Raw genomic sequence first — 25,008 nt, forward strand, 5'->3', positions numbered from 1 at the left:
CAGGTTTGGAAGTTTAACTATGAAGAAAGAAAAGAAAATATCTTATTAATAATTTTTATATTTATTATATTGAAATAACATTTTGGATCCATTGGGTGAAACAAAATCTATTAATTTCAGCTTCTTCTCTAGTTTTTTTCATGGGGACACTAGAAAATTTTAAATTAACACATGTAGTCGCATTTGCAGTATTATATTTATCTTGGACAGTGCTGAACCCAACCTGGACAAATTCAGTAGTCCTGGCAGAAGTTGGATGTTTGAGTGTTCAGAGAAGCTAAACCAGTGAGACCCTAGATTTGGAGAGAATACAGAATAGGAAAACACTGTAAATGATGGTTAAGCAAAAGTCTACTTACTGGATCAGAAGATGTGCCCTTACTTTTTGTCCCATGTTACTTTTCCCACTTGTTTGCAGAGCAGTGGCAGTCAGAAGTGTATACTCCATCTAGGAGACTGGAGGACTCTTCTAAGAAACTGACTCCAGGGAAAAGAGCAGCAGAGCCTGACATTCGAGGGTCTCCATATCTGCACAGGCAGGTGATTGCCCAGTTACCCTACAGTGAAGCCCACTAGTTTACAAGCCCTCCTATACCCACAGCATTGTCCAGTCAGAGTTCCCGTGCTTCACTGTTACATGAACAGTACCCAAGGATCACTAGGTATTTGCTGGAAATTTCTAATAGGAAAGCAACTCCTTAAGGGAAAGAGAATAATAATAGTAGCAGTGAGTTGTTTGCATATTAAGATAATGCAGATAATAATACAAATAAAAGGAAAAGATTAGCATATACTCTTCGCGATGAGGCTCATCTCTAATATTCCCCTATTCCGCATTACCCCTATATATGTGTGTGTGTATATATATATATATATATATTTTTTTTTTTTTTTTTCCTTTGCTGTACACGGGCCTCTCACTGTTGTGGCCTCTCCCGTTGCGGAGTACAGGCTCCGGATGCGCAGGCTCAGCGGCCATGGCTCATGGGCCCAGCCGTTCCGCGACATGTGGGATCTTCCCGGACCGGGGCACGAACCCATGTTCCCTACATCGGCAGGCGGACTCTCAACCACTGCGCCACCAGGGAAGCCCAGGAGACTTTTTTTTTTGCGGTATGTGGGCCCCTTACTGCTGTGGCCTCTCCCATTGCGGGGCACAGGCTCCGGACGCGCAGGCTCATTGGCCATGGCTCACGGGCCCAGTCGCTCCGTGGCATGTGGGATCTTCCCGGACTGGGGCACGAACCCGTGTCCCCTGCATCGGCAGGCAGACTCTCAACCACTGTGCCACCAGGGAAGCCCTACCCCAGTATATTTTAAGAAGTGTGCTGAAGTATGAATAGTTCTTCGGTTAGTAATTTAAGAGAGCAGGTGAGGAGATCTTACTACTTTCAGCTAGCTCAGTTTTCCTTTATTTTAAAATTTACAAGTTGATGGAAGGAAAAGTGTGCCTATAGTGAGAGAACTGGTACAAGCAAAATGGTACAGTGTTCGAAATTCTTCTTAAAATAAATATTATTGAAAAGTATAGATAAATGTAGAAGTGTTTTTTTTTCTTATGTCAAGCAGTGGTTTATATATGCTGGAATCATACCTGAGTGCAAGAGCATGTTCTTGTGATCTAACATATCTGAATTTGAATCCTGTCTCTGCCACCTACTAGATATGGCTACAAAGAGAAATTACTTAACCTCATAAGACACAGACAGTAAAACAGAATGTAATTTCCAAGAAGGCAGGGCTTTTTTCATTCTTTTTGTTCATCGCTATATCCCTAGGCTAGAATCGTTCATGTGACACATAGTTAGCACTCATTAAATATTCATTGTATGAAAAGAGTCCCTACCTCGTAGATTTTCTTTTATTCCATCCTCAAATAAAATGAAGAGCTTGATTGCTACTTATTTTTTTTTAAGCTGCTTCAGAAAGGTCTGTGTATATGTACAATTTACCTGTCTTGGGGAAACTTTTCAGTTATACCAAGTTTCAGATCTTTGCAACTTGATTTTTCCTAGAAATCTACCTTCTTATTGTCAAATTAGAAATTTATGCTTGAACTCTGGTGCGTCCTTTGACAATGCATGTCGTCTCCTAAAAGTGATGGCACTTTATGACATCAACTTCATAGATTATTATAGTGGTTGTTATCCTAGAGATTAATCATAGGGTATTGTCTCTAGGTATACCACAGATTCTCCTGGTTTTGAATGGTGCAGTTTAACGTGCATGCTAACTGAAAACGAAATGATTTTCCTACCTTCCTTCAGTACTTTGTTTTATGGTCATGTGATAATTAGGTAGATGGTTTCTGTTAGTTCTGGCAAATTCATAAGTATCCAGTTACTTTCCAACATTTTTTCCCACTACTCGGTACATCTCTCCCTGTGCCTAATCCCCACCCTTCCAGTTATTGAAGATGACTTCATTCTCTTTCTTAGAGAAGTTTGAAGGTACCAAATATAAGTTCTGCAAATTTCTTCTCCTCATCTCAAAGATCCCTTTTTATGTGTCTTTCTCTTCTCTCTCTCCTGTCTCACAAGAAGTTTCCCCTTTTCTAAGGCTAGATCCTTGCCTTCGTTGAGACCTCCCGCTCCTTGTCTGTTTTGACATGAATCCTTGACAGGCTATTTCCAGTTAGATTACAACGCCTGATCAAATTTCCTTGAAATTGAAAATAAACCAGCAAAACCTTCCTTTGACATTGTTATTACCTTGAGGCTATATACCATTCTTCTTTGAACTTCTCAAAATGGTAGTCTATACCTGAATAGCTCCTGTCACTTTTTTTTTTTTTTTTTGCGGTACGCGGGCCTCTCACTGCTGTGGCCTCTCCTGTTGCAGAGCACAGGCTCCGGACGCGCAGGCTCAGCGGCCATGACTCCACGGCATGTGGGATCTTCCCGGACCGGGGCACGAACCTGTGTCCCCTGCATCGGCAGGTGGACTCTCAACCACTGCGCCACCTGGGAACCCCACTCCTGTCACTTTTTAAACATACTTCCTTGCCATTGCCATTTTGCCTCTACCACTTCCCTTGAATTCGTCAGCAACCCATTTAGCAAGTTTAACAGCTTTTTCCATGTTTTTAAATTACTTGTGCTTTCTGCAGTATTTGAAATTGTCATTATCTTTTTACTTTTTTTTTTTTTTCCCAGTACGCGGGCCTCTCACTGTTGTGGCCTCTCCTGTTGCAGAGCACAGGCTCCGGACGCGCAGGCTCAGCGGCCATGGCTCACAGGCCTAGCCGTTCCGTGGCATGTGGGATCTTCCCGGATCGGGGCACGAACCCGTGTCCCCTGCATCGGCAGGCGGACTCTCAACCACTGCGCCACCAGGGAAGCCCTTACTTTTTTTTTAAGAACCTCACTTTAAAAAATTTACCTGGGCTTCCCTGGTGGCGCAGTGGTTGAGAGTCCGCCTGCCGATGCAGGGGACACGGGTTCGTGCCCCGATCCGGGAAGATCCCACGTGCTGCGGAGAGGCTGGGCCCGTGAGCCATGGCCGCTGAGCCTGCGCTCCGCAGCGGGAGAGGCCACAACAGTGAGAGGCCCGCGTACCGCAAAACAAAACAAAACAAAACAAAACAAAACAACAACAACAAAAAATTTACCTTGCATTACAAAATGTGGAAAATACAGAAAAATATAAGAAAGGTCATAATCCACTGTAATGTCACCTCTCAGAGATACTCACTGTTAAATTTGGGGCCATATCTGTTTCATCTTTTTTTTTTTTTTAATGCATTAAACAAAAGAAGGATCAAACTATGCCTGTTCTTTTGATATCTGATTTTTTTCTGTTTTAGTATATTATGAGTATATTTCCAAGTCCTTATTCTTCTGTAGTACAATATAGTAGCCACACAAATTGGCAGCGTTGAAACTGCCCAGGTAGAAATCCTGGCTGCAAATACTCACTAGCTGTGTGACTTTGAGCAAGTTGCTACTCTGGGTTTTAGTTTCCTCATCTGGAAAATGAAGATGGCACTCTTATCTAATTCTTATCTAATTCCTAGGGTTGCTGTAAGTAATAAATGAGATAGTACATAAAAAATAATTGTTGGCACTTAATAAATGTTAACTATCATGATAATAGTATGTGAGTTTACTATAGTTTGTTTAAATTATTTCTGTTTTATTTCTTTTGCTATCATTAAGACTGTTGTAGGACCATTCATATAGCTAAATGAATGTCATGATTTTTTTGGTAGATTTTTATTAGTGAAATATAAAAATCTCTGTTAACTAAAATTGCTGGGCTAGTGGGTACATTATGCCTGTTGCTAAACTGCCCTCTATAGAGGTTATCCTCATTTATACTCGAGGGTGGTGTAAGAGATCATTAGCTTCATTACATTTTTCAAAAACTTCATGTTATTGCCTACATTTTGTACTGCACCCCTTGCTAAAAGTGAGTATCTATGTGATGAATGTGTTATTTTCCCTCTCGTCAAATGTTGGGCTTGTTTAGAAGGGGATCACTGTTACATCATGGTTACCCACAGGTATTTCATTCATTATTTAGGTCTAATTTAAGTATAGGTATATATTTAATTTTTTTCTTATTGATTATAAATCTTTCGGTACTGAAAATAATTATTTTTCTGTCCTAAATAAATTCAAGTCTCTCTCTCTTAATCTGTATCAGTTTTTGTGTGGGTAAAACCCTAATTACCATCTACCCTAATTTTACTAAGAATATTTTCTTAAATAAATTTATTTTATTTATTTTTGGCTGCGTTGGGTCTTCATTGCTGTGCGCAGGCTTTCTCTAGTTGGCGGCGAGCAGGGGCTACCCTCATTGTGGTGTGCATGCTTCTCTTTATGGTCACTTCTCTTGTTGCAGAGCATGGGCTCTAGGCACGTGGGCTTCAGTAGTTGTGGCACACGGGCTCAATAGTTGTGGCTTGTGGACTCTAGAGCTCAGGCTCAGTAGTTGTGGTGCACGGGCTTACTTGCTCCACAGCTTGTGGGATCTTCCCAGACCAGGGCTCGAACCTGTGTCCTCTGCATTGGCAGGCAGATTCTTGATCACTGCGCCACCAGGGAAGTCCATTAAGAATATTTTAAACCAGCTTTATTGAGCTACAATTCACATAACATACAATTAACCCATTTAAAGTGTACAGTTTGTGTACATATTCACAGATATGTGCAGCATCAGTGTAGTCAATTTTAGAACATTTTCATTACCTCAGAATGAAACCTTCATTTAAAAATTGTGAATCACTATATTGTACACCTGTAACTTGTATAATGTTGTACAACTATACTTCAATTAAAAAAATTTTTAAATGAAACCTTCATACCCTGTAGCTATCACCCTCCCAGAATTTTATTATTTTAAAATAGTATTTTATATTTATTTTGTTATATCAAAGCCTGTTGGTTCAGGATTTGGAAAGAGAAAGTATAGTTTAGATTAAAAGTACAGTCTCTGGAGTCTGACTGACCTGGGTTAAATCCCAGCCCTACTTTATATATTAACTGTGTGACTTTGGTCAGGTTACTCAACCACTCTGAGCCTCAGTTTTCTTATAATATGGAATTAGTAGAGGTACCTGCCTCAAGAGTTTATTTTAAAGGTTAAACAAGATAATAAATGTATAGAATTTAGTACAGTAACTGGCACATAGTAAATGTTCAGTAAATATAAAGAATGATATGTTTGATGTTGCACTTCTGTTCTTAAATCAACTAGCAAATATTTGATGCTATTAGGCATTGTTAAGTACTGAATGTTGTTTCTATCAATGATTCAGAATGTTTTCTGTACCTAAGCAACATTTTTATACATTTTAGATTATTTTCCCTCATGTAAAACTCTCATTACTCTCTGAGAATACAGTTGATTTCCTGTTGATAGAAAACAGTAATAGTAGCTTACAGTTAGAAAGTACTTACATTTGCCTGGCACTGTTCTAAGTGCTATACCTGCATTAACTCCTTTGATCCTCACCCTTCAGATACATGCAGTTATTCTCCCTGCTTTATAGACTGGATACCAAGGAGGTTAAGCAGCTTGGTCTAAAGTATTACAACAGGTTAGTGGTAGAGCCAGGATTCTAACCTTGGTACTCAGTCTGGCTACAAAGCCCATGCTCTTAACCCTGTGTTCTTCTCTTTATTCTCTCCTTCTTAAAAGAATGGTAGGTGGATTTCAAACATCTTGGCATCTTGGCTTTGGGGAGTTCTATATTAAGAAGGACTGTGAAATCTTGGATGCTTGATTGTAAGGAGAACTAAAACAAGTATTGATAATCTGCTATGGACGTGGGCTTCAGGGTGGCTGGGAATTTATCATCTGGTTCAGACCATGCATTGATTATTATGTTCCATCACTCTAGAATCTGGGCCCCAGGTGGAACAGTAGCCAGGCACAGTGCACCCTCCCAGCCCCCAACACCCCAGCCCTCCCAGTAAAAAGCCCATCTGAACCTGTATGCCTCCCTCCTTGCATACTATCAAACCCTGCCAGTCTTTAGAAGGGCCACTTTAAATCCAGCCCACAGTGATCTCTCCACCTGTGAAGCAAGTCTTTTTTATTTCTCAATTGTCGTGTGTGGTGGTACAACAGTATATGTAGTGTCATCTGGTGCTGTTGTTTAAGCTTTAATATATTATGGCTTGACTCCTCAAGTTGATTAAATGTTGCTTGCCAGCAGGGAACTATGTCTAAAATGTTTTAAAATTTACTGTAGTGCCCTCAGAAGTATTATCCAGTAATCTTTTTTTCTCTCTCTTTCAACTTCACTTGCTTATTGATAATAGAGCTGTTCTCTGACATTCAAACATATCTAGCTTCACAAACTTAGTCCCTAAAGTACAGGTGTGTTTTGAAGAAGGTGGGTAGTCCATAGTCAGGCTGTTGTATTATGTGCATTATATTGGGGTAGTTGCTTCTAATTGTCTGTCTGAAACTCTTCAAAACCTGATGTTGCTTCTCTTTGAACTCTTACTTGATTGCCCTGGTTGTTGCTCATCCTGCTTACAAGCCCCTCCCTTAGGCATGTGACTCACTGATTTAAAAGACAGCGTTGTTCAGTAATTAACTACCTGCCTCTCATCACATAGAAATGAGAACTTAAATGCAGCCTTCCCACCTAAAACTTTCTTCCCTATGTGTTTACCTATCTGTGAACATGAAGCAACACTGTCCTTTTCGAGGAAATATCTGTGGTCCATATCCCACTCCTGTCGGAAATGATTAGTTTGCATGTGCCTGTGCAAGTGATGAATTTTATATGAGTGCTCTTAATTGAAAATTGTATTTCTATAATTTCTAGAATGTTGTTTAGTTTCATTGATGCATACGTTTGGATGAATGACAGTTGAATATTTAATGAAGATAGTTTTTAGTTTTTAATAAAAAGAAAGCCAAATATTGAACACAGGTTAACTGGATTAAATTCTGACCATCAGTACATCCTTAGGTAATAGGATGGTTATCCATTTTAATGATGTATAATTTTTTTTTTATGGAAACTACCCATGTTTAAAGAAATTCATTCCATCCTTACTGCCTTGCCTTAGCAATCCTGAAAAATACGGGTATGCCTCATTAGGAAGTAAATCTGTTCTGAGAAAGAAATTTTAAAACATTCTTCTATTTGCTAAATAGGACATTTAAAAGTACTGTGTTCTAATACATTGGTATTGCTATATGTATTTAGGCAGTATCAAATAAAATCTTTGTAGGGACTTCCCTGGTGGTCCAGTGGTTAAGAATCTGCCTACCAATGCAGGGGACACAAGTTCGAGCTCTGGTCCAGGAAGATCCCACATGCTGAGGAGCAACTAAGCCCATGTGCCACAACTACTGAAGCCCGAGCGCCTAGAGCCCATGGCTGTGCAACAGGAGAAGCGACCACAATGAGAAGCCCACGCACTGCAACAAAGAGTAGCCCCTGCTCACCGCGACTAGAGAAAGCCCGTGCACAGCAATGAAGACCCAGTGCAGCCAAAAATAAATAAATAAATAATAAAAATAAATTAATTATAAAAATTTTTTAAGTCTTTTATATTATAGTACAGTTGACTTGCTAAACCGTTTTTTTTAAGCCCATATGCCTTTAAATTGATTATGATACTCTGTTTCTGAAGCACAGCTGTAATTCTCAACCTGTTAAGATAAATGTATTTTTCATCCTTTTGAACAACTTACAATTTATAATTTATAGGAAATAAATTAAAAAATTTGCTGATGGAGGAAAGATCTCTGGGACTTCCGTGTAGATCTGTCAATATTTGATTTTTTTTTTTTTTTTTTTGCGGTACGCAGGCCTCTCACTGCTGTGGCCTCTCCCGTTGCGCAGCACAGGCTCCGGACGCGCAGGCCCAGCGGCCATGGCTCACGGGCCCAGGCGCTCCGCGGCACGTGGGATCCTCCTGGACCGGGGTACAAACCCGCGTCCCCTGCATCGGCAGGTGGACGCTCAACCACTGCGCCACCAGGGAAGCCCTCAATATTTGATTTTAATAATCTCTGTCATACTGACATTGTTTACTAAAAGCTATGTGTAAAATTATAACTCATAACGGATAAAGTACCTCTTTTTCCCCAACTTTTTTACCTTAAAAACTTTTAAATTGGTATAATATTTGAACAGATAGTAAATACCCATTTCAGCTATATTTACCAGTTCACTTGCTAACATTTTGCCTCATCTGCTCTCTCTCTGTTTATAAAAATACCCACACTTTTTTTTTCTGAGCCATTTGAAAGCTGCAATAGCCACTGTTTCCACCACCCCTCACCCTTACCCTCATGGTCTTTTATGAAATCTCATCTAGTTTTTTTTTAATAGGATACCCTACATTTACTGTTTGCATTTTTGTATTTCATGACTAAAGATAAAATTGTTTGGAATGAATAATATATAGGTAGTGTTGTGTATTTTCTGTTGCATTATCTCAGAAGATGAAGTAATTTTTTTTCTTTTTCATTTTATAATAGTATTTGTTTGGATCTAGTATTTAGCTTAGTATTTGTTTTATTGCTTCTAAAGATTTGTCATATCATGTCCTTAAATTTCAAAATACAATTTTGTAATGCTTATGTCTTAATTTCTTTAATTAACTTATGATAGATTCCAAAATATAGGAAGTGATATAATAGACATTTGTGTACCTGATACCCAGACTTTAAAAATACTAACATTTAACCAGCTTAAACTAAAATTTTTATTCTAAAATCTATCCTATATACAAGGGTACATATGATGTGGATGTACATTTTACAAAGTTTTAATAATAAATGAATATGTCTGTCCCAACCTCCTATCTCAATAAATGTAATGGCATCTTAGAAGCTCTCCAGGCCTCAGGACAATGGCTTCTTCCTTCCCAGAAGAAACCATCATCCTAAATTATTAAATGTTATTCTGTTACTTTTCCTTAAGTTTTTCCACTTTTGTATTTTTTCCTTTAACATACATTTTCCTAGTGTTTACTATTTTTGAGTTTTGTGTGAATGGAGTCATACTGTATATATGTGTTCTTCTTGGACTTGTTGGGCTTTTTTGGTTTTCTTCCCCCCCTCTGGCTCTCTCTCCAACCTTCGTTTTTTTTTTTAATTTATTTATTTTATTATTTAATTTTATTTATTTATTTTGGCTGTGTTGGGTCTTCGTTGCTGCGCTCGGGCTTTTCTCTAGTTGCAGCGAGCAGGAGCTACTCTTCATTGCGGTGTGCAGGCTTCTCATTGTGGTGGCTTCTCTTGTTGCAGAGCACGCAGGCTTCAGTAGCTGTGGCACGTGGGCTCAGTAGTTGTGGCTTTCAGGCTCTAGAGCACAGGCTCAGTAGTTGTGGTGCACGGGCTTAGTTGCTCCACAGCTTGTGGGATCTTCCCAGACCAGGGCTCGAACCCATGTCCCCTGCATTGGAAGGCAGATTCTTAACCACTGCGCCACCAGGAAAGCCCTGGACTTGTTGTTTAACATTATGGTTTCGAGATTTCATTCATGTTGACACATTTATCTGAGGTACATTCATTTATACTACTATGTGGTAATTCCATTATATGAATATACTACAGTTTATCCATTTTACTGTTGTTGGACACTTGGGTTTCCTCTAGTGTTTGCTGTTAAGAAAATGCTGCTGTAAATATTCTTGTACATGCTTTCTGGTAGATATGTGCAAAAGGTTCCCCAGATTATATACCTTGAGCTAGAATTTTGGGGTCTTTGGGTATGTAAAATGTCAACTTTACTAGGTAGTGGCAAAAAAAACCTTCTTGTAAACAGTTGTACATTAAGCCAAATAAGGAATTAAAGAGAAACAGGTTTGTGAGAAGATGGAAAAACAAAATAATGAGTTCTGTTTCATATATTTTGAACTTAGCGTCTTGTTAGAAATGTTGAGTAGGGATTTGAGGTGTGTTTATAGTTCTTAGCTCCACTCATCTTTGTTTTTTTCCTTGGTTGTCTCATTCAGGTGTCTCATCTATCCCTTCTCCTTGAAGTGATCTTATAAAAATTGTTATAATATCACAGCATAAACATTATTTGATCATAATAGAAGATGTGTTCACTTTTTATACCCTCAGTCTCAGGCTGTCATATGCAGCCTTTTTATTTATTTATTTATAAAATTTTATTTATTTATTTTTATTTTTGGCTGTGTTGGGTCTTCGTTTCTGTGTGTGGGCTTTCTCTAGTTGCAGCGAGCGGGGGCCACTCTTGATTGTGGTGTGCGGGTCTCTCACTGTCGCGGCCTCTCTTGTTGTGGAGCACAAGCTCCAGACGCGCAGGCTCAGTAGTTGTGGCTCATGGGCCTAGTTGCTCCGCGGCATGTGGGATCTTCCCAGACCAGGGCTCGAACCCGTGTCCCCTGCATTGGCAGACAGATGCCCAACCACTGCTCCACCAGGGAAGCCCCAGCCTTTTTATTTTTATAGACTTCAAAACATAGAGCTATATTAAGCTAGTACAGGGATGATGTAAATGAAAAGTGGGGAGAGGATACTGTTATTATGAGCAAACATGCATTCTAGGTAGCTGTTAGCAAGGGAAAGAAAACTTAACAAGAAAAAATGGGGATGCAAGCTAAAACAAATAAGCAGACAAGCAAGTAAATAAGTACAGTGAGTCCCGTACATGCGAATCTTCAAGTTGCAAACTTTCAAGGATGCAGACGTGCCCTTGTATGCCAGCTGTTGTACTGTACTACTGTACTTTTCAAGGTACTGAAAGATTAAAAATGTTTTCTTTTTTTTTTGTGTTTGTTTTTTATGTATTATTTGTCTGAAAAGTATTATAAACTTATTTACAGTATACTATATAGCCGATTGTGTTAGTTGGGTACCTAGGCTAACTTTGTTGGACTTACGAACAAATTGGACTTAAAGCTCTCTCGGAAGGGAACTCGTTCATATGTAGGGGACTTAATCTAAATAAACACAGCACTCTTGGGACCATTTAGAACTGGAGCCAACAGCACTATGTATTAATAGTCCCTGATAATTTCACTATGTTGTAGCATAACTCTGTAATTGGTGTTCATAACGTTAATTCTAAATAATCTTTATTCCTCATTTGAGAAGGTGCAACAATGCACATTTTAGAAGAACTGGTGAACCCTTAGCACTCTAGAATAAATTCCTGATGATTCCTAATAGCAGAAATTTTATTGTTTATATGTAGTATGGTGTGTTTACCTATCAGCTAATAAAACAAATGATCTATGGATAATTTCTCAAAACTCTACAGGAAAAAAATGGGTGATACATATTTCTCTACTGACTGAACCAGATATATTTGGAAAGGAAAAGAAGATGTATCAAATCATTTAAATGTCTTTTACTGTGAATATTACCTTAATAAATTATAGAGAAAATTAAAATATAGTAGAGGTTTTTATGCTCCATTGTCAGAATAATAAATTGAAAAAGAGCATACAGGGAGATGATTATTTGGGGGTTCGTTCTGCTGTAGGTGGTTATATCAAACTTGCTACATTTGCTACCCCTAAAACAGATCTGACATCACCTAGGAGTAACTGCTTTTTCCCAGAACCAGAGGGTGAGGGGTACAGAGGGGACTGAAGACCCAGAATTTGGTCTAGGAATTGCTGGTTTCTTTAGACTTTTATTATGGGGATTCATCATTCCCACAGGGTACTGGAAACCACTGGAGAATTGAAGTTGTCTAGCTGATTTGAAAAAAATAATGTATCTTAAATAATCTTTGAACAGTTATTTTGCTATTCCAAATCTAAAGCAGAGGTAAAAATATTTTTAGAAGGTAGAGTTTTTTACATTTTAAATTTTAAAATAATTATAGATTCATAGGAAATTGAGAAAATAATAGTAAGGTGAGGCCCTTGTATCCTTCACCTTCCCCCAGTGGTTACTTCATACATGTAGTGCAGTATAATCCAGAAGTTGACACTGGTACATTTTGTATATATAGTTCTGACCCGTTTAAACACTGTGGTGGTAGATGTGTGTAACCACTGCAGCATCAAGACATGGGTTCTGTCCCCACAAAGATCTCCCTTAAGCTACCCACACACTTGCCCCCTGTGGCAACCATTAATCTCTTTTTCATCTCTATGATTTTGTCCTTTCGAGAGTGTTTTTTAAATGGAATCATACAGTACATGACCTTTTTTCACTCAGCCTAATCCTTTGAGATCCATCCAAGTTGTATGAATCAATAGTTTATTCTTTTTTATTGCTGAGTAGGATTCCATGGTATGAATGTACCATAGTTTGTTTAACCATTCATCTTTTGAAGGGCATTCTATTTTTTCCAGGTTTTGGCTATTAAAAATAAGGCTGCTGTGAACATTCATGTTCGTTTCTTTGGGACAGGTGCCCAGGAGTGCAGTTGGTTACATGTGAGTGTATATTTAGTTTTTAAAGAAACTTTCAAACCTTTTTCTAAGTGGCTATGCCGTTTTATAGTCTCAACAGCAATGTATGAAAGATCCATTTTCTTCACATTCTTGTCAGCACTTGGTATTGTCACTGTTTTTTATTTTAGCTGTTCTATTAGGTGTGTAGTAATATCTCAGCATAGTCTTAATTTGCATTTCCCTGATGGCTAGTGTTTTTGGCCGTATCTTTTCATGTGCTATCCAGATATCTTCTTCAGTGAAATACTTCTTCATATTCTTTGCCCATTTTCTAGGTGAATTTTTTTAATGTTGAGTTTTGAGATTTCTTTATGTATTCTAGATGAGTCCTTTGTCGTATATATGGATTGCAAATATATTTTCCCAGTCTGTACCTGTGTCTTCATCTTCTTAACAGGGTTTTTTGCAGAGCAAACATTTAAAATTTTGATGAAGTCCAATTTATCCATTTTTTTTCTTTTAGGGATCATCCTTTTGGTGTTTTTCTCCAGTCCCACCCTCTACCCCCAATCCCAGACAGCCATTAATATATTTTCTGTTTCTATGGACTTGCATATTCTGGAATTTCATATAAATGGAATCATATAATATGAGGTCTTTTATGTCTGGCTTCTTTCTTTCACTTAACAAAATATTTTCAAGGTTCATCCCTGTTATATCTGAATTGGTTCTTATTATGGCTTTTTTTATGGCTGAACAATACTCCATTGGCTGGATATTCCACCTTTTGTTTCTCTGTCCATGAACTGATAGACATTTAGGTTGTTCCACTTTCTTGGCTGTACTCAGAACAGTTGGTGTGTGCCCTTTCAGCCCCTTACCTTCCTCACATTTATTGCATGCGTGTGTGCATGCACATACTACTATATGTGTGTATAGTTTTCTTTTTAATAGTGGAGAAGTGACTATTTTATGTTTTTTTTAGTATCCTTATTGGAGTATAATTGCTTTACAATGTTGTATTAGTTTTTGCTGTACAACAAAGTGAATCAGGTATGTGTATACATATATCTCCATATCGCCTCCCTCCCTCCCACCCCTCTAGGTCGTCACAAAGCATCGAGCTGATCTCCCTGTGCTATGCAGCAGCTTCCCACTAGCCATCCATTTTACATTTGGTAGTGTATACATGTCAATGCTACTCTCTCACTTGGTCCCAGCTTCCCCTTCCCCCCTGCTCCGTGTCCTCTAATCTGTTCTCTACGTCTGCATCTTTAAACTTAAAGAGTATTTGGGATAGCTTTCCAAGTCAGTACAGACAGATAAGATGTATTTCATTTTTTTTAATGACCATAGAGTGTTCAGTCTGGCTATTTAACTGATAGTACACTGAAAAACATTTAGGTGACATTGGGTGACTTCTGTTTTTCTTTCTTAAATAACATTGACAATAACCATCCTTATACAACTATCTGTGATACAGAGCTCATTTTACCTACTTTTGGATTTTTCTCTTCCCTGTCACTCTTCATCAGTCGCTTATTCAAAAATATATAGATTACCTCCTGTGTGCTAGTCACTGGACTGTGCTTATTAAAACATAGGGGGACACAGCTGTACTCAGGGGTTGTCTTAATAAAGAAGATATACCTATAAATAGACAATCGTAATTCAGTATGAAAAGTGCTATAATGTGTTATTACCAGACTCCTGTGGAACAGCTAGCTACATAAGGAGTGAAGAAGGTTCAACAGAGGAGTTATTTGAGATGGATCTTTGTGAGGACAAATGGAACTTCACTTGACAAAAGATAAAGATAAGAACATTTTGATTTTTGAATTAGAATAGCAAGTTTGAAGAAAGGTAGAAGCATTAAATAGCCTGGCATATTTAGGAACAGCAAATAGTTTAATATGGCCAGCAAGAGGCTTTTTGGCAGAGATTGTAGCAGAAAATAAAGCAGGTTAAATAGATTGAAAGCAGATTATAGCATTCTATGAATGTCTTCCTAAAGAATTTGGACTTCATTTTGTACATAATTGGAAATCACTGAAAAATTTTAAAACACACTTGTATTTTTATTATTTCTAATAAAATTTTAGGGTTGTGCTATGAATATTTCAGAACATTTCATCACCGCCCCAAATTTCCCACTTCTACCGCTTGCTCTAGGCAACCACTGCTTTGCTTTCTCTCTCTTTCAATTTGCCTTTTCTGAGTATTTCATATACATGGAATCATACATGTAGTATTTTGCATTTGGCTTCTTTTATTTAGCATATTATTGAGGTGCATTCATGTTATAACACGTATCAGTATTTTGTTCCTTTTTATTACCTGATAATATTCCATTGTTTGATGATACTACCCTTTGTTTATCCATTCATCAGCTGATGGATGCTTGGATTGTTTCCAGTTCTTTGCTATTGAGTAATGCTGCTGAGAACATTTGTATGTAAGTCTTTTTTTTTTGGTGGGGGGTGGGTGGCTGCTCCGGGCGACATGTGGGATCTTAGTTCCCCCACCAGGGATCAAACCCATGCCCCCTGCATTGGAAATGTGGAGTCTTAACCACTGGACCGCCAGGGAAGTCCCTGAATATAAGTCTTTATATAGACACATATTTTCATCTCTCTTGGATAGGTTCCTATGAAGGGAATTTTGGAATTTTGGTGAGTTTATGTTTATATTTAACTTCTTAAGAAATTACCAAACTGTTGTCCAAAGTGGCTGCATCATTTTACAGCAATGTGTGGATATTCCAGTTTCTCCACGTCCTTACCAACATTTGGTGTTGTCTGTCTTTTTGATGATGGCCATTCTGTAGTGGTATCTCATTATAGTTTTAATTTGTATTTCCTAATGACTTATGATGTTTATAATCTTTTCATGATGCACAGTTGTATTTTAGAAACATGAGTGCAGTGCAGAGGCAAGAATGGAGGTGTGTTCCACAAGAGATGGGAGGCTGCACTAGATGTGTATAGAGTTGAGAGAGACAGATTTCAAAGATATATCAGAGTTAGAACAGGCAGCAATTAATAACTGCCCAATATAGTAAATAAAGCAGTGGGATGTGGGACTAGTGACCCAGAGATTTTAACCTTTGACAGGTAGCCGGTGCTGTTATTAGCCAGAAAAGTGAATATGGGTGCATAAACAGTTTTTGTGCTGGTAGATGATGACTGTTATATTCTGTTCTCTTGATGTGTCACTGGAATAAATATTTAATACAGCTGTATTATAGTATATAGTTTGTATAGTATATAGTATATATTATAATATAGTTTGGAAATATGTATCTAGTTCAAAAGAAGGATCTGGATTAAGATATAAATTTAGGGCTTCCCTGGTGGCGCAGTGGTTGAGTGTCCATCTGCCGATGCAGGGGACACGGGGTCGTGCCCCAGTCTGGGAAGATCGCACATGCCGTGGAGCAGCTGGGCCCGTGAGCCACGACCGCTGAGCCTGCGCGTCCGGAGCCTGTGCTCCGCAATGGGAGAGGCCACAACAGTGAGAGGCCCACGTACCGCAAAAAAAAAAAAAAAAAAAAAAGATATAAATTTAAGAGAGTTACCACTGTATAAATAACAGTTGAATTCATTGAAATAGTGTATCTATCTCTAAATGGCTGTATCCACTGGGTTACTTTTGGTAATTGAAAATTACGTAAATAATAAAAGGGTTGAATATACTATAATAAAAAGATCCAAGTTAGTAAAATGATTCTAGGATTATTTCATTCAAGCATAGCAGCATCACCAAGGACCACCCAGGTTTTTTCCATCTTTTAACACTGCCATTCTTTTTCTGTTGGGTTGTCCTCTTAGGCAGTTTCTCTCCTCATGGTCCTAAGATGGCTGCCATTGTTCTGCTTAACAATTCAAACCCAAAGTTACCTGCAAAAAGTACGTGTTTTCACCTGGGTGTCTCTTTTTCATCAGCCTGGGAAAACCTTTCCCAGAAGCTCCCCAGCAAACTTAGTGTCTTGTCTTGTTGTCCAGAATTGCATCAGATGCTTATTGCTAACCCTCTCATTGGCAGGGGGGATGGAAATTGACACTATTGGCTTAGACTATAGCTTTCTAACCCTGGTGTTAGACATCCTTTTGTCATATCTCTTTGGAAGAAGCTTTTTTCCCCATGCCTTTTGGTTCTCTGTTCTCTAGACAACTAAGTTTCACATCACTGAGTTTTTGCTATTCAGTACTTCAGATCAGCTAATATTTGTTGAAATCCTACTCTGTGTCATTAGCTGTGCTAAGTTCTAGGATATAGCAATGAATAAGAAAGTTACAGTTTGATACGGAAATATGCTTAAGCGGAAGAGTGCTATCATAGAATTATACACTAAAGTTCATTTGTATTTGGGGTTTAATGCCACTGTTTATATCTTTAGTTTTATGAGAAAAGGCATCTTGAGTTTCAAAATCAAGCTTATATTCAATTTATAAATGAACTTTTGGAACATTTAGAATATAACTTGTTAATACGTTTGACCCCCCTTTCTGTATTAAGTGGATTACATCCTTTATTATAGAAATGCATGATAAACTAATCTAAATTATACTGTTCATTTGAGTTACAGCTAAAACTGTATTATGTTTTTCTGAAGCATAATGTTTGAGTTTTTTAGCTAATGTACTGAAAGTTTTAATAGTAATACCTTTAGTTTAAGAGCCCAACTGAAATGTTTTGTAAAATGATTATTGTGTAATTTGCTATTTTTAAAAATGGTTCTATAATTGCAGCTATGATGTTTACAGCAGTACTTATACAGTATGTGGGGTGCTTTTTATGAATGCTAAGAGAGGGGAAATGAAGAAAGGGGATTTGGAGTGGTGGAAGGAAAAATGTACAATCAGTATTGCTGATTTTGTGAATACTAAGAAATCTACTTTTTGACATCTGGTACAAATAGAAAAGCAATCTTAAATTTTGTCTTAGACTGAGTATTTATCAAAAGCATATTTATACTAGTTCCTTTGCAAATCTTACTAATATAGGAGTTAATAGGTAATGTCTAACACCGCAAAGATAACTAGAATATCCACAATTGATGTTTGTCACTGATGGATTCTGTATGGTTAGTGATCTTCAAAGTATCCCGGTGCTTTAAGATTTAACCACTTTAATAATTTTGAAAACCGAGAGGGATGTGTACATTTTTATGGCAAAAGAAGATTTTTGTAAAGGCAATATGGGATTAAAGTGAACTTTTCCCATGTTTGCAAATGCTTATTAACTTTGAGGAAATTCCAATGTTCGCTCTGAATTACAAAGTACTAGAATATATCCAGAAAGATTCACCTTTCATTTATTATGAGTCATTAAGAAGCTCTAATGTGTTTTTAAAAGAATTACCTTTCCTTAATATGTTTTCTAGAACTAAGAAGCTTGAAAATTTCAGGCACAGAATCTTTTTTTTTTTTTTTTGCGGTACGCGGGCCTCTCACTGCTGTGGTCTCTCCCGTTGCGGAGCACAGGCTCCGGACGCGCAGGCTCAGTGGCCATGGCTCACGGGCCCAGCCGCTCCGCGGCATGTGGGATCTTCCCGACCGGGGCACGAACTGGTGTCCTCTGCATCGGCAGGCGGACTCTCAACCACTGTGTCACCAGGGAAGCCCAGGCACAAAATCTTTGGTGAAAATATTAATCCTTACAATTGTTTAGTGTTTGGTTTTGACTGGATCCCTTGTCACTGTTAAACACAGTTTATAGTGCTAAAAGCCTGTGGCAAATTACCTTATAAATGGAGTGATTAAAGTTGTTGCAGGCATTTTGCCTATGTAAATCCTATTTCTGTGCCTGTACATATTTATAGATCTCTGCTTAAAGGACTGTAGTTGCAAAGGTTAGGAAACGGTTTACTTTGACTCACACAATTTCTAGTATGTAAAAAGTGACTTGCAGACCTGAATCGTGAAGCACATCCTGTCCTTTGATTGCCTTTTATTTTCCTCTTAGTAATGAAGTGAAATCTTACTTGATTTTCCTTAGCCAGTCTTAAATTCAATCCTTAGAAAAGGTTTTCTGAAGTGTATGATTTGTCATGTATTTGTACATATGAGAGAATTGAGGGAGGATAGATAATTCAGGGTCTTGGACTTTGCAGATGGTATATTTGAAGATTCTTTGTGATTATGTATTTTCCTTTTTTTTTAAATTAACTTTAGATTTAGCGTAAAGCTTGTAGCTTTTTTTCACACCAAGGAAGCAGTGTTGTAATAAATAGTGCTATAATAAACAATGGTTGATAAGTGGTTTACATGCTAATTTTATTTATTATTTGATCCATTGTAAATATCTGGTAGAATTAGAATCAGGCCATATTTTTTTTTTAATAAATTTATTTATTTTTGGCTGTGTTGGATCTTCATTGCTGCACGCGGGCTTTGTATAGTTGTGGCGATTGGGGGCTATTCTTCGTTGTGGTGCGTGGGCTTCTCATTGTGGTTGGCATCTCTTGTTGCAGAGCGTGGGCTGTAGGCACACGGGCTTCAGTAGTTGTGGAGCACGGGCTCAGTAGTTGTGACTCATGGGCTCTAGGGCGCACGGGCATAGTTACTCCGCAGCATGTGGGGACCTTCCCAGACCAGGGCTCGAACCCATGTCCCCTGCATTGGCAGGCGGATTCTTAACCACTGCGCCACCAGGGAAGTACGAATGCGGACCATATATTTTTAAACATAGTGACTTTGATGGACTATTTAAAACTTCATGAGACTAGGTTAATCTGAGCTTTGTTTAATGTAGTGATTGCCTCCCCTCTCTTACATACACCCTTAGGGAAGAACGGAGTTATTGGCAAAGAATGGCTTTGGAGGAAAATCTTTATGCCATTTCTAAAGTGGAAACACAATGCATTTATTTTTTGATTAGTATAAGGTAAATTTTTTAAGACTATGATCATCTCAGAGAAAAAAAAAAAACACCTAAATACCAGGTCTCCATTACTGCTCTCCCTGATTTCTCTGAGTGATGGTCTAAGAGTTTTATAGTCATATGAATACCCTGAAAAATGTCAGGGGTCTGGTGAAGTTGTAGGTAACTAGTGCATTGAGAAGACTGTTAAAAGGCTTCTAAATGCAGACAAAGCATTACTAATTGCTTTCAGGGTCAGTCTGTCTTTAGTTGGACCATGAAAGATTTAGCATGGCCCTATGGCAGCCTGTCTGCTGAGTGGAGACTCTTGTCCTTAAGAAAGGCTATCTGATATGCTAGACCGTTTCAGGTTGCCCCAGTTTACATGAATTTAGTCATTATTGCCAAGACTACTAAACCTCAGTGTGACACAAGTGATACTTCGAAATGGGCTTGAAGACAAAGCCATTTTGACCTTGCAGTGGGACATAAGTAATATTCATACAGCTTAAAATTTTTCTTTTTAAAATATAAAACAGAATACTGTACTATTTGACATTTCACTTAAAAGATACATTCAATGAAATTATTTTTATGATCTGTAAGTAAACAGCACACCTGCCTTTCAGTAAATTAAAATTTTTAACGTTTTTCCTCGTTTAGATTTATGAATGTTGTCTCTTAAAGCAGTAGGGTACTAATGCAGTAGTAACACAGTTGAAACCTATGCCATGGACTTAGACCAAGCAGTGCAATTAATTCTTGACCCTCACAATTCCTAATGTTCTAGGCTGAAGTTTGAAATTAAAACTGCTTACTGAGACTTTGTGATAGAAAGTGAAATACTGGCTGGGTGGTCCAATTTTTGTTCAAGTAGGAATCTGAATACTGTAGAATTGTAAATTTTAGTGCTGCTTCTGGCTGTTATGATTTTTCAATTTGAGATGTGATTTTTTTTTCTTCAAAAGCTTAGGCTGATGACAGAAATTTTACATGTGAGTAATTTTTTCTGCAGAACTACTATGTTGTAAAGTTGAAAATACTCAAAATGTGAAACTTCTTTGGGCAGAAGTTTGTAAAGTGATAGATTTCTAAAGTACTGTAGAAGTTTTCGTTGACTTTACATTGAAAATGTATAGTTTTATGCATGACAAAATTTTGGTATTTCTTCTACATGTGTTATTCTGACAAATAAACATTCTGTCAGTCTTGAATATGTTCCTTTTTTCTAAACAGATTTATGAAAATATGCATCAGTTTAATACTGTCTTGGAATTCATGAGATGGAAGCATAGGTCAAAGCTGTTTGGAGAAAATTGGAAGTACAGTTTTATCTAGCCACATCTCTGAGGTAAGAAAAAGACTTTTAAGAAAATAATTAGAATAATATGAAAATTCTCATTTCTTAACAATTGAAAATAGTCCTTCTGTATTACCATTGCATCTTTATGTTAGCTTCTTTATTCTTTAATCACCTTCCTTATGAGTTCATAAGTATCAATAGTTATAACATATTTTTCTCTCCTTATAAATGTTGAACCTCTTCAGGAGTAAAAAGTATTTATTACTAATACAGCTTTCTTTAATTGTAGCAAATAAGCATTAAATGATGTATGTAATAATTTCTTTCCTCTCATGATGACAAAACAGGTTAGAATGGAAGATTATATTAAGATGAATGTTTACATTATTCTGAAACTTTCACATATTTAGAATTTAGGATAAAATTGTTACTTTGAATAATAGATCTTTGGAGGTAGAATTTATTCAAAGAAGTGGGAACTGCAGTAACATAAGGGACAGGGGAGAAGAAGTCATTCTAAGACAACATGTACAGAGAAATCAAGTTCATTATTTTCAAATCCATAGAGACAGATTATCAGGTAAAAGGTTTAATCCTTCAGGGATCTGTACTTTAAAAAAATAAAAACCAGGGGGCTTCCCTGGTGGCACAGTGGTTGGGAGTCTGCCTGCCGATGCAGGGGACACGGGTTCGTGCCCCGGTCTGGGAGGATCCCACATGCCGCGGAGTGGCTGGGCCCGTGAGCCATGGCCGCTGAGCTTGCACGTCCGGAGCCTGTGCTCTGCAGTGGGAGAGGCCACAACAGTGAGAGGCCCACATACCGCACAAAAAAATAAAAAATTAAAAAATAAAAACCAGAACATACACTTTTGTGAAGTGGTCTATACTTTTTCCTCTTTAAATAGTAGGTTCTGCTTCCTTATAGCATTCATTCATCATCCTTCTGTCCCTTCCAAGCTGGTCTATTTGTTCTTTTGAGAAATATTCATGACTTTCTAATTGTCTTTTTTTAGGTTTCATACTCTTTAATCACTGTAGTAGTTGCCATTTTTACTTTCATGAAATGCTGCTGGCTTCTGTGACCCTGTGCTCTTCTAGTTGTACTTCTTTAATTACTCCTTCAAAATTTTTTTCTTTCTTCCCCTATTATTTTTTTAATTAAAGAATAGTTGTCCTCCTATGATTAAATAATGACCGTCCCTAAGGTTTTATAATTGAAATTCTTGTTTTTCCTTTTTATGTCTTTCCTAATCTCTTGATTTCAGCAATTACCTCTAAAATGATCTCTCTCAACATCGTATCTCTCCTGTGACACTTTTCTAAGCTTTGACACGTATTTTCAACTGCTTGCTTCACACTCAGTGTTCCCACTTCTGTTACTGGACCTCTTTGTCACCCATGCTCAAAGTCTCAGTGCCAAATCTGATTCTTCATCTTTTCTTTCCTACTCTTAATAAGAGATCAGTCCTATCAGTTTTACCTCTATAATATATCATGAATGTTTTCTTCATCTCCTTTCTAATCTCCTCGTCATCATCCAAGTTTAAGTTCTTATTATCACATTTCACCTGAAATATTGCAGGACTTTTCCCACTTTGTGCCTCTCCTCACTCTCTTTTCCATCTGTGTGTTGCTACCAGCTTAAATTTTCTCAGAGGTAATTCTGCATGTACTGTCAGTAACTCTTTGTTAGCCTACCAAAGTAAGGACAAACTCCTCTGGTAATAAAGTCTCTCAGCAGTGTAGCATTAAGTGAGTGACAGCTTTGCCTGCATCCATCCATTTCTTTCTCCCTTTAAACACTTACTAAACACCTACTCTACTGCAGGTACTGTGTTAGGTGCCGAGAATATGCAACATTCGGTAAAATGAGTTCCTTACTTTACTCTCAAAAAATAATCCGTTTAGAGATGAGTATACAAAGAGTTAATGCGAGTGCAACTTGAAAAGTGCTATATGAAATCGGAAAAGTGTATTGGTATCATCTAGAAAGGCTCCACCAACATTGTTAGAGGCAAGAATTGTCAGGGAGGCTTCACATAGGGAATGGCATTTGAGTAGAGTTTTAAAGGATAAATAGAAGATTGCTGAGTGTAATTTGGAGGCAGTAGAATTTCATGCATAGAGCCCAGTGTAAGCAGGGGAAACTTGAAATGTACAGAGTGTGCAAAAGACAGAAGAAATCATTTTGTATGGTTTGAATTCAGGACGGGAGAGAGGGTTTGAGGGACAAGGCTGGAAGAGAGCTTGTTTGTGAAGAACTCTGGATGCCATGATAAGGAGTTTAGACTTCATTTTGTGAGTAGTTGGCAGTCTTTGAAAAATTTTAACAGAGGTATTTTGGATCATAATCTTGTTTTGTTACAATTAACATGGCAGTGATGTGAATGATAGTTTGGAAGGGGGAGATACCAAAAGCAGAGAGACAATTAGGATACTCTTAATTGTTGCAAGCAAGAAATAATGAGAATCTTGATCAAGGTAGGGATCAACTTACCTGAAATTATGAAAAACTTTAAGCATTGATTATTTAGCAAATGTTTAATTTTCTTCTTCTATACCCCTTGCATGTATGATACTCTTCAGCCGATGATTTGAAATTGTCCTGTTTTTTCTCCCTTCTGCTCATATTATTTTTTCTCTAGGCATGTTTTTCCCTCTTTATCTAGTTTAAGGTCCCAGAACACTTATTTTTGTCCTTCAGAATATTACTTTTTTGGGTCCCTTTTAAATTATGTAACAACAAGTCACAAAGGAGGAATCAGAAAATAAAAAACATGGTCCCCAACCTCTGCTTATAGTCATATCAGTAAAGTATGTATATAAGTAATACAAGTAATGATAACCAGCATTGCCAGATGAAAGTGATAAATGTCAAAGGAGTCATTTATTACTTCCAGTCAGAGTTCTGTAGCACTGAGAAGTACAGATAGAACATAGAAGAGGTTATTTGATCTGGGCTTTGAAAGATGAGTAGAATTTGGTAGGTAAAGAAAGAATTAAAAGATGTTTCTGGAAAAGCTGATTGATAGAAAATGGATATTTCCATAGGAGTGTAGAAGAGGTCTTGGAGAGGGTAGGAAGTATGCCATAGAGAAAACTATATTTTAGGGGAATTACTCTAGCAGTGATGTATGAACATACATCATTAGAGAAATGGAGTGAGGAGTCAGGGATCTTGGAAGGCTGTAGGAGTAGTTAGGCATGAGGTAATCAGAATTCAGTCAGAGTGGTGATAGTGGAAATAGAAAAGAAGGACTAAATGGAGTAGGGTATGTTGTGAAGGAAGAAGGGACACTGATTTGTGACTAGATGTTGAGAAGAGATGATGATGCCCACATTTTTTATCTGGAAAGCAGGGATAATATTGGGCATCGTTAATAGCAAACATAAGTAATTCTTCAAATCTAGTTAAATCCGAGTTTTCTAAGTTTAAAGAAACACTGAAATTGATGTTCTGCTGTATTGTTGGTCTCCTCATTTGTTTACATACAACAAATATTTTGCACCTTGTTGTTCAAGCCTTAGCATACCGAAAAGGGGGTATTGTGAAAAAAGCAAAGCGTTGTCTCTTTAGAAGAGTAGTTTTTGAGAAATAAATACTATTCTGCCCATTTATCTCTTTCGTTATTATTTTAAATGCTATATAAGATTTAGTAAAATTTAAGAATGTTTAAAGTATTTCTGCAGGTATAATTCTGACACTTACTGAAAGATGGTATCTCATTTAATAGAATTATTGCTAAATGAATGGAGACCTGTGAAGACGCTCATTAAGCAGAATTTGATGGTTCCACTTTAACAAATAAACATTAGTATAATAACGTCCTTAGAGAAATACCTTATAGTGAGGTAATATTACCTTATAAAACTAACTACTTTTAATGCTTTTATTAAAGTTCTTTTCAACTCTTAATTGATGATTGATTTAGGGCTTTGCCATATTCAGAAATATTTCAACACTGTATGTTGAAAATAAAGTAGTCACTATTTGTTTTGTAATTACGCATTGTGTAAAATTGGAAAACATCACATTATTGA

The 25,008-nt window shown here is 37.5% G+C and overlaps 1 protein-coding gene across 1 annotated transcript in view; it reads left to right on the plus strand.

The window, feature by feature from the left end:
• Positions 1-25,008, plus strand: part of BMPR1A (bone morphogenetic protein receptor type 1A) — a 144,272-nt gene that overhangs the window by 61,031 nt on the left and 58,233 nt on the right. The window contains exon 2 of the mRNA XM_004273000.3: positions 20,901-21,015. The gene's annotated coding sequence lies outside the window, so the exon portion shown is untranslated. The remainder of the gene's footprint in view (positions 1-20,900; positions 21,016-25,008) is intronic.

Source organism: Orcinus orca, chromosome 14, assembly GCF_937001465.1.
Source record: "Orcinus orca chromosome 14, mOrcOrc1.1, whole genome shotgun sequence".
Lineage (NCBI taxonomy): Eukaryota > Metazoa > Chordata > Mammalia > Artiodactyla > Delphinidae > Orcinus > Orcinus orca.